Here is an 11,568-nt window from a genome sequence, read left to right as displayed (position 1 = left end):
CAGTAACACTGGGGATGGGGGGCAGAAACACTGGGGAAGAAGTTGTAACATGGGGGGGCAGAAACACTGGGGGGGGGGTGGAGGCAGTTGTGGTAAGACGGGGGGACAGAAACACTGGGGGGGGCGGAAATATTTGGGGGAGATATGGGCAGTTGTGGTAACACTGGAGGGGTGGCAGAAAAACTGGAGTGGAGGTCAGAAACACTGGGGGGGGGGGTGGGGGCAGTTGTGGTAAGACGGGGGGACAGAAACAGTGGGGGGGGGGGCAGAAATATTTGGGGGAGATGGGGCAGTTGTGGTAACACGGGGGGGCAGAAACACTGGGGGGGGGATGGAGGCAGTTGTGGTAACTTGGGGGGGGGGAGAAACACTGGGGGGGGTGGAGGCAGTTGTGGTAAGACGGGGGGGACAGAAACACTGGGGGGGGCAGAAATATTTGGGGGAGAATTGGGCAGTTGTGGTAACACTGGGGATGGGGGGCAGAAACACTGGGGAAGAAGTTGTAACATGGGGGGGCAGAAACACTGGGGGGGTGGGGGCAGTTGTGGTAAGACGGGGGGACAGAAACACTGGGGGGGCAGAAATATTTGGGGGAGATGGGGCAGTTGTGGTAACACTGGGGGGGGCAGAAACACTGGGGGGGCAGTTGTAACATGGGGAGGGGGAAAAACACTGGGGTGGAGGGCAGGAACACTGGGGGGGAAGGGAGCAGTTGTGGAAACATGGGGGGCAGAAATACTGGGGGGAGGGTGGGGGCAGCTGAAGTAACACTGGGGGGGGCAGAAACACTGTGGTGGAGGAAATAACACTGGGGTGGGGGATGGGGGCAGTTGTGGTAACACTGGGGGGGGGGCAGAAAAACTGGGGGGGGGCAGATGTAGTAACTCTGGGGGGGCAGTTGTGGTAACATGGGGGGGAAGGACGGGGGTGAGGGTGGGGGCAGTAGTAGTAATACTGGGGGGGGCAGAAACACTGGGGGGGATGGGGGCAGTTGTGGAAACATGGGGGGACAGAAACACTGGGGGGCAGAAATATTTGGGTAGTTGTGGTAACACTGGGGGGGGCAGAAACACTGGGGGGCAGTTGTGGTAACACTGGGGGGGCAGTAACACTGGGGGGAAGTTGTGGTAACATGAGGGGGGCAGAAAAACTGGGGGGGATGAGGCAGATGTAGTAACTCTGGGGGGGGGGCAGAAACACTGGGGGGGATAGGGCAGATGTAGTAACTCTGGGGGGGCAGAAAAACTGGGTGGGGTGGGGCAGATGTAGTAACTCTGGGGGGGGGGCAGTTGTGGTAACATGGGAAAGACTGGGGTGAGGGTGGGGGCAGTAGTAGTAATACTGGGGGAGGCAGAAACACTGGGGGGGATGGGGGCAGTTGTGGTAACACGGGGGGGCACTTGAGGTGACGCTGAGAGGGGGGGCACTTGAGGTATGGGGGGTGACAGGCGATGGTGGAGCTCCAGGTATGCCCCCCCCATCATTTATTAGTCTCTCGATAAAATTCCCCCCCCCACATCATCCAGCACTCACTCAGCCTCTTCCTCCTCTCCACCCCCGGCCTTCTCCTCACCTCCTCAGTTGGGCTCCCCCGGTCGCCATCTTGCCCCCCCCGGACCCCGTTTCTCTCAGCTCCCGTCTGTCTCTGCTCCATCCTTCCTCCGGCTCCGATTCCTCTCTGTGACATCAGAAGATGGCCGCCGAAGGAAAGGAAAGCGATGTTTATGAAGGAAGGGAGACATCTCTGGCGGGGAGCAGTATTACCGCCATGGAACACATACAGGCACAGTAAAATCTAGTGGCGGAATTTAGAAAAACCCACTAAAGTCACCACAACACTGATTAATTCTATGGGAAAATCAATAAAACGATATCAGATTTATTTTGGTTGTCACTCAAAATATGTAGGCCTGAAAAGTGAGGTGGAAGGCTGTGATAGGCAGGCAGAGCGAATAGCTCCACCTCCAGGCTGTGATTGGCAGTGATTAGCTCCACCTCCAGGCTATGATAGGCAGTGATTAGCTCCGCCTCAGGCTGTGATTGGCAGAGTGTTTAGCTCCGCCTCCAGGCTGCCTCTGACCTCACTTCCTGTGACCTCACTTCCTCTGACCTCTCTTGCTGTCTGCATGCCTAGCGATACGCATCAGCAGAGAGAGTCTCCTGCCACTGACTGCGATTCTTAGCATTTCGATTCATTTCTATTGCTGATATCATTATCAGGTTATTTTTTATTCTATTAATGGGAAATTTTTAGATTTTTAGCCACTTTAAGGTCATCCAGAGCCATCAGGATGCCACGACCTTCACGACGCCCATCCCGTGGAAGGTCTTCACATCAGGAGGATGGAGGGTCTCCGATCGCCCATCGGACGAGGTCCAGAGTCCAACATCATCGGAGAGGGGAGGAGGCCTCCACCCACCGCAGCCATTCACCAGGAGAGCGTGCCCGGGCCCCTGAGCACCCCCCACCTCCGGCCATGGAGCAGCGTGCCCGGGCCTCTGAGCACCCCCCACCTCCGGCCATGGAGCAGCTCCTCCCATTGACACCAACGATGGGGCTCTATTCCTCCCACTGACACCAACGATGGCGCACTATTCCTCCCACTGACACCAATGATGGTGCACATTTCTTCCCACTGATACCAAAGATAGGGCACTACTCCTCCCACTGACACCAATGATGGGGCACTACTCCTCCCATTGACAACAATGATGGGGCACTATTCCTCCCACTGACACCAATGATGGGGCATTATTCCTCCCACTGACACCAATGATGGGGCACTATTCCTCCCACTGACACCAATGATGGGGCATTATTCCTCCCACTGACACCAACGATGGGACACTAGTCCTCCTCGCTGACACCAATGATGGGGCCTATTCCTCCCACTGACACCAGCAATGGGGCACTATTCCTTCCACTAACTCAAACGATGGGATACTATTCCTCCCCACTGAAACCACTGATTGGGCAATATACCTCCCAATAACTCCAAAGATGGGGCACTATTTATCCCACTGTCACTATTGATGAGTGATGTGAATGGATTTATTTTTTTTTAAGGAATTTGTTTCTTTTTTCTGGCCCTCGGGGCAATATTCTTCTCACTGACATTAATAATGGGACATAATTCCTCTCACTGAAACCAGTGATGGAGCACTATTCCTGCAACTGACACCAACGGTGGGGCACTATTCCTCCCACTGATACCAATGATGGGGCACTATTCCTGCAGCTGACACCAATGATGGGGAACTATTCCTCCCACTAACACCAACGATGGGGCACTACTACTCCCACTGACACCAATGATGGGGCACTATTCCTCCCCACTGACACCAACGATGAGGAACAATTTCTCCCACTGACACCAATGGTGGTGCACTACTCCTCCCACTGACACCAGCAATAGGGCACTATTCTTCCCCACTGACACCAACAATGGGGCACTATTCCTCCCCACTGATACCAACAATGGGGCACTATTTATCCCACTGTCACTATTGATGAGCGATGTGAATGGAGGAATTTTTTTTTTTAAGGAATTTGTATCTTCTTTCTGGCCCTTGGGGCAATATTCTTCCCACTGACATTAATAATGGGACATAATTCCTCTTACTGAAACCAGTGATGGAGTAAAATTCTTGCAACTGGCACCAATGTTGGGGCACTATTCCTCCCACTAACACCAATGATGGGGCACTATTCCTCCCACTGATACCAATGATGGGACACTACTCCTCCCATTGACACCAATAATGGGGCACGATTCCTCCCACTGATACCATTGATGGGGCACTATTCCTCCCACTGACACAAACAATGGGGCACTATTCCTCCCACTGACACCAACAATGGGGCTCTATTCCTCCCACTGACACCAACAATGGGGCTCTATTCCTCCCACTGACACCAACGATGGGGAACTATTTCTCCCACTGACACCAATGATGGTGCAATATTCCTCCCACTGATTCCAATGATGGGGCACTACTCCTGCCATTGACACCAATGATGGGGCACTATTCCTCCCACTAAAACCAATGATGGGGCACTATTCCTCCCACTAAAACCAATGATGGGGCACTATTCCTCCCCACTGACGCCAGCAATGGGGCACTATTCCTCCCACTAAAACCAATGATGGGGCACTATTCCTCCCCACTGACGCCAGCAATGGGGCACTATTCCTTTCACTAACTCCAACGATGGGATACTATTCCTCCCCAATGACACCAATGATGGGACTCTATTCCTCCCACTAACACCAAACGATGGGGAACTATTTATCCCACTGATACCAATGATGGGGCACTATTCCTCCCACTGATACCAAGGATGGGGCACTATTTCTCCCACAGACACCAACGATGGGGCACTAGTCCTCCCATGGACACCAACGATAGGGCAGTATTCCTCCCCGCTGACACCAGTGATTGGGCACTATTCCTCCCACTGACACCAGCAATGGGGCACTATTCCTCCCTACTGACACCAACGATGGGACACTATTCCTCTCTACTGACACCAACGATGGGACACTATTCCTCCCCACTGACACCAACGATGGGACACTATTCCTCCCCACTGACACCAACGAGGAGACACTATTCCTCCCCACTGACACCAACGATGGGACACTATTCCTCCCCACTGACACCCACGATGGGACAATATTCCTCCCACTAACTCCAAAGATGGGGCACTATTTATCCCATTGTCACTATTGATGAGCAATGTGAATGGAAGAATTTTATTTTTTAAGGAATTTGTTTCTTTCTTCTGTCCCTTGGGGCAATATTCTTCCCACTGAAATTAATGGGACATAATTCCTCTCACTGAAACCAGTGATGGAGCACTATTCCTGCAACTGACATCGATGGTGGGGCACTATTCCTCCCACTAACACCAACGACGGGGAACTATTTCTCCCACTGACACCAACGATAGTGCATTATTCCTCCAACTAATACCAATGATGGAGCACTACTCCTTCCATTGACAACAATGATGGGGCACTATTCCTCCCCAAGATACCAATGATGGGGCATTATTCCTTCCACTGACACCAGTGATGGGGCACTATTCCTTCCACTGACACCAGTGATGGGGCACTATTCCTCCCACTGATACCAGTGATGGGGCACTATTCCTCCCACTGATATCAGTAAGAGGAATAGTGCCCCATCATTGGTATCAGTGGGAGGAATAGTGCCCCATCATTAGTATCAGTGGCAGGAATAGTGCCCCATCACTGGTGTCAGTGGAAGGAATAGTGCCCCATCACTGGTGTCAGTGGAAGGAATAGTGCCCCATCACTGGTGTCAGTGGAAGGAATAATGCCCCATCATTGGTATCTTGGGGAGGAATAGTGCCCCATCATTGTTGTCAATGGAAGGAGTAGTGCTCCATCATTGGTATTAGTTGGAGGAATAATGCACTATTGTTGGTGTCAGTGGGAGAAATAGTTCCCCGTCGTTGTTGTTAATGGGAGGAATAGTGCCCCACCATCGATATCAGTTGCAGGAATAGTGCTCCATCACTGGTATCAGTAGGAGGAATAGTGCCCCATCATTGGTACCAGTGATGGGGCACCATTCCTCCAAATGATACCAATGATGGGGCACTATTCCTCCCACTGATACCAATGATGGGGCACTATTCCTCCCACTGATACCAATGATGGGGCACTATTCCTCCCACTGATACCAGTGATGGGGCACTATTCCTACCACTGATACCAGTGATGGGGCACTATTCCTCCCACTGATACCAGTGGTGGGGCACTATTCCTCCCACTGATACCAAGGATGGGCACTATTCCTCCCACTGATACCAAGGATGGGCACTATTCCTTCCACTGATACCAGTGATGGGGCATTATTCCTCCCACTGATACCAATGATGGGGCACTATTCCCCCCACTGATACCAAGGATGGGCACTATTCCTCCCCGCTGACACCAATGATGGGGCACTATTCCTCCCCACTGACACAAACGATGGGGCACGATTTATCCAATTGACACCAATGATGTGGCACTACTCCTCCCACTGAGACCAATGATGGGGCATTATTCCTCTCAATGATACCAATGATGGGCACTATTCCTTCCACTGACAACAATGGGGCACTATTCCTCCCACAGACAACAATGGGGCACTATTCCTCCCACTGACACCAATGATGGGGCACTATTTCTCTAATACCAAAAATAAGGCATTGTTCACTCTCACTGATGCCAGAACATTTCCTCCTCTCACTGGCCACAGTTCGGCCCCTCTATAGTCTGAAGAACAATAAATTGGCCCTTTATTTAGAGAGTTTAGCGATCCCTGCTATATACCTTCACCAACTCTCTCTTAGATGCTTTGCCATGTAAATATTTTAAAGATTTTTAACCTTCACCGTCCTCACTTAGACACTAAAGAGCCATTTACATACCGGTTAGTTCCCTCACGACCCACTCTAACCTAGAGACTTTACAAACACATCTATCACAGTCCTGTTATAAGTCGCTGATCGCTGGCATTACTAGAGAGAAAAATATTCCTGTATACATACTGCTATTAGTAGATGATATCATTTTCACGCACACCAATTAATATACACTTACTGGGATTTTGTTTACCAAAGACATGTAACAGAGTACATTTTGGCCTGAATTGATGAAGAAATTTTATTTTTGTTACTTTTTTTTTATGGGATATGTAAAGTAAAAAATATTGTTTTTTTTTCCATTTATAGTGCGGGAAATTAATAACCCAATAGTGATCAAATATCACCAAAAGAAATCTCTATTTGCATGTAAAGAATTACATAAATTGTATTTATGTACAGCGTTGCATGAAAGTGCAATTGTCACTTAAAGTAGTGCAGCGCCATATAGCAAGAAAATGTTCTGGTCATGAAGGGGGGTAAATCTTCCAGAGGGTAAGTGGTTAATGTGCTATACAACATTCTCCATTTACTGGGCTGTTTATTACACCTTTCAAAATCTCCCCTTTTTCAAGGAGCTACAGTCACTGTAATGGGCCTAGCTTGATTCTTTGTCCAGTAACTTCATATTAACGATACATGCGGTCATGTAACTTTACAGATATTTTAACATGCCCTAAGGAACATGTGTCAAACACAAGGCCCACGGGCCATATCCAAGTCCCAGCAGTTGGCAGCACAGAGGACAGGACTCCTCCTACAGATCCTGTGCCTCTCTGTGCAGCCGCAGCACCCCCTCATCGCTGCCTCCCCTGGTCTCAGGATTCAGCAGATTCTGGCAGCTGACTCCAGCCCTCCTCTGGTCCCCCTCCAGATCCTGAACTTTCTACTTCCCAGCACACTTGCCCTCCACTTTTTCCCAGCAGCAGCACAAAATAAGAAAATAAGGGGGGGTGCACTGTGATGTAAGGGAGGGTAGGGGGAACCTTGACCTCTGATGGTGGGGGGAGGCTCATGATATCTGATGTAAGGGGGGGGGGGTGCCCTGGATGTCTAGTCTTACAGAGACAGTCAGCCCTTTGAGGGCATCCATAATGCGGATGGGGCCCACTATGATAAAGAATTTGACACCCCTGCCCTGAGGTAACGTAACTTACTTTTTAAAAGGTTTTTTATATCTGATCTAGAGGTACATTGTCACTTACTTAGACATTTATCCAGAACTAGTGGTAACTATTATACACATTATCTAGTCAAATAATAATATATACAATAACATACAACTACATGAGGAAAACTATTATTTAACATCTAAGCTACACGTTATACATTGTGGAATATCCAGTTCCGGTTATTACACTTCAGTGTCATTATTAGAAAATATCCAATCACTGTCTGTTTGGGAAATTTCATTCATCTACCTATCTTAACTGCTTGCTGACCGCTTCACATAGGAATACGGTGGCAAAGCGGGCTCCCTGCACTGGACCACGTACTTAGAATGCGATCCGAGCACCGGGACAGGGGGTGCACACATGTGCCCGCCAGACCAGCACTGCTTTGATTCGGTACAGCACTCATCAGTCATCATGCTGATCTGCTGTAATGAATCACAGATCAGCTGGTTCCTGTGTTTACAAAACATTAATCAAAAAAGTAAAAAAAAAACTTAAAAAATTAAAAAGAAAACAAACGTTAAGAAAGTTAAAAACAAATTGTTGTTTTGTTGACTTCATGTTATATTGTTACTGTGTTTTATTGTTAATCGTTGTTTGCTTTGCAGGAAGACCAATCAGCTGCAGCACTGACATGTTTACTCTGACAGAATGTATACGCCCAAATATGGGGGCCGGGGGCGGTCAGTGGGTGGATCGCTCCTATACTTCGGCATATATTTTTTTTCCGTTTTCTTCTGGCACAGATTTCTTCATCCACATTGATCGATGTGAATGGAGGAATCCATATGTTTTATTTTTAGGTATGTGTTCTTCTTGAGGCAATATTCCTCCCACAGACATTAACCACTTGCCTACCGGGCACTTATATCCCGTTCCTTACCAGGCCAATTTTCAGCTTTCAGCGCTGTCGCAATTTGAAGGACAATTGCGTGATCATGCAACATTATTCCCATATGGAATTTTTATTATTTTTTTCTCACAAATCGAGCTTTCTTTTGGTGGTATTTACTTGCTGCTGGGTGTTTTACTTTTTGCGCCATAAACAAAAAAAGAGCAAAAAAAAAAGTTCCTTTGTTTCTATTATAACATTTTGCAAACTGGTCATTTTTCTCCTTCACTGATCTGCGTTGATGAAGCTGCACTGATAGGCAGCACTAATGAGTTGGGTAATGATATTCGGCGATGATAGGCGATACTGACTGGCGCAACTGCTGGGAACTGACTGGCGGCACTGACTGGTGGCACAGGTGGGTGGCACTGCTGGGTACTTGTGGGCAGAACTGGTGGGTGGCACTGCTTGGCATAGGTGGGTGGCACTGCTTGGCACAGGTGGGTGGCACTGCTTGGCACAGGTGGGCGGCACTGCTGGGCAGAAGTGGTGGGTGGCACTGCTGAGCACTGATGATCGGTGCCGATCCCTGCTTTGACAACTGACGGTTCTCAACAGTACTTTCCTCACGCTCTGAAAGTAGTCAGAATAATAATATATACAATAACATACAACTACATGGGGGAAAACAATGTTTTACATCAAAGCTACACATTATACAGTGTGGAATATCCATTTCCGGTTATTACACTTCAGTGTCATTATTGGGAAATTTCATTCCTCTACCTATCTTAACTGTTTGCAGACCGTTTCACGTAGGAATACGTTGGCAAAGTGGGCTCCCTGCACTGGATCACGTACTTCATACACCATTCAAGCACCCGGACAGGGGGTGCACACGTGTGCCAGCCAGCCCGGCACTGCTTTGATTTGGTACAGCACCGATCAGTCATCATGCTGATCTGCTGTAACGAATCACAGATCAGCCGGTTCCTGTGTTTACAAAACATAAATCACAAGGTAGAAAGAAAAATTTACAAAATTAACTGGTTGCCGACCAGCCACTGTATAAAAATGGCGACAGGGTGGCACCGCTGCACAAAATCACGTTTCAAAACGTCATTCGCACTCCCGTTGTTTTTGCAGGCAGGGGGGCGCGCCCAAGCCCCCGCCGACCCGTGGGTGTCACGATTCGATCTCAAGTACAAAAAAAAATTTAGGAAATTAAAAAGTAAACAAAAAGGTTAAAAAAAAAATGTTTTGTTGACTTCATGTTATATTGTTACTGTGAGGAGGATGATGATGGAGGAGGGGGAGGAGGAGGAGAAGGAGATGATGGAGGAGGAGGAGGAGAAGATGGAGGAAGAGGACATGGAGGAGGAAGAGCAGATGGAGATGATGGAGGAGGAGATGGGATGATGGAGATGGGGATGGAAGAGGAGGAGATGATGGAGGAGGAGGAGATGGAGATGATGGAGGAGATGATAGAGGAGGAGGTGGAGAAGATGAAGGAGGGGGAGATGCAGGAGGAGGAGGAGATAGAGATGGAGGAGCAGATAGAGGTGATGGATGGGGATGATGGAGGAAGAGGAGATGATGGAGGAAATGGAGATGGAAGAGGATGAGATGATGGAGGAGGAGATGGAGATGATGGAGGAGGAGGAGATGGAGGAAGAGATAGGAGGAGGAGGAAGAGATTGGGGAGGAGGAGGAGATGGAGGAGGAAGAGAAGATGGGGATGATGGAGGAGGAGATGGGGATGATGGAGGAGGAGGAGATGGAGGAAGAGATAGGAGGAGGAGGAGGAGATGGAGGAGGAAGAGAAGATGGGGATGATGGAGGAGGAGATGGGGATGATAGAGAAGGAGGAGATGGAAGAGAAGGAAATGGAGATGAAAGAGGAGGAGATGATGGAGGAGGAGATGGAAAAGGAGGAGATAGAGATGGAGGAGGAAGAGGAGATGGGGATGATGGAGGAGGAGATGGGGATAATGGAGGAGATAGAAATGGAGGAGGAGGAGATGATGGGAGGAGGAGGAGATGATGGGAGGAGATGATGGGAGGAGGAGGAGGAGGAGGAGGAAAAAAAGGAGAAGAAAAAGAAAGAAGAAAGGGAGAAGAAAAAGAAAGGGAGAAGAAGAAGAAAGGGAGAAGAAGAAGAAAGGGAGAAGAAGAAGAAAGGGAGAAGAAGAAGAAAGGGAGAAGAAGAAGAAAGGGAGAAGAAGAAGAAAGGGAGAAGAAGAAGAAAGGGAGAAGAAGAAGAAAGGGAGAAGAAAAAGAAAGAAGAAAGGGAGAAGAAAAAGAAAGAAGAAAGGGAGAAGAAAAAGAAAGAAGAAAGGGAGAAGAAAAAGAAAGAAGAAAGGGAGAAGAAAAAGAAAGAAGAAAGGGAGAAGAAAAAGAAAGAAGAAAGGGAGAAGAGAAAGAAAGAAAGAAAGAAAGAAGGGGAGAAGAAAAAGAAAGAAGGAAAGAAGAAGAAATGAAGAGAAGAAGAAAAGCAAAGAAAAGAAGAAAACAAAGAAAAGAAGAGGAAAAGAAAAAAGAAAAGAAGAGGAAAAGAAGAAAGAAGAGGAAAAGAAGCAGAAAAGAAGCAAGAAAAGAAGAGGAAAAGAAGAAAAGAAAGAAGAAGAGAAGAGGAAAAGAAGAAGAGGAAAAGAAGAAAAGAAGAGGAAAAGAATAAAGAGAAGGAATAGAAGAAAGAAAAGAAAAAAAAAGAAGGGAAACAAAAGAAGAAAAGAAGAGGAAAAAAGAAAGAAAAGGAAAAGAAGAAAGAAAAGAAGAGGAAAAGAAGAAAGAAAAGAAAAGGAAAAGAAGAAAGAGAAGGAATAGAAGAAAGAAAAGAAGAAAGAGGAAGAAAGAGAAAGAAAAGAAGAAAGAGAAAGAAAAGAAGAAAGAAAAGGAAAAGAAGATGAAAAAAGGAGAGGAAAAGAAGAAGAAAAGAAGAGGAAAAGAAGAAGAAAAGAAGAGGAAAAGAAGCAAGAAAAGAAGAGGAAAAGAAGAAAGAAAAGAAAAGGAAAAGAAGAAAGAGAAGGAATAGAAGAAAGAGAAAGAAGAGAAAGAAAAGAAGAAAGAAAAGAAGAAAGAAAAGAAGAAAGAGAAAGAAAAGAAGAAAGAAAAGAAGA

The sequence above is a fragment of the Staurois parvus genome, unplaced genomic scaffold (genome assembly GCF_062004578.1).
Source record: "Staurois parvus isolate SC_StPar_1 unplaced genomic scaffold, SC_StPar_1.0 ptg003411l, whole genome shotgun sequence".
NCBI lineage: Eukaryota > Metazoa > Chordata > Amphibia > Anura > Ranidae > Staurois > Staurois parvus.
This window is presented reverse-complemented; position numbering follows the sequence as displayed.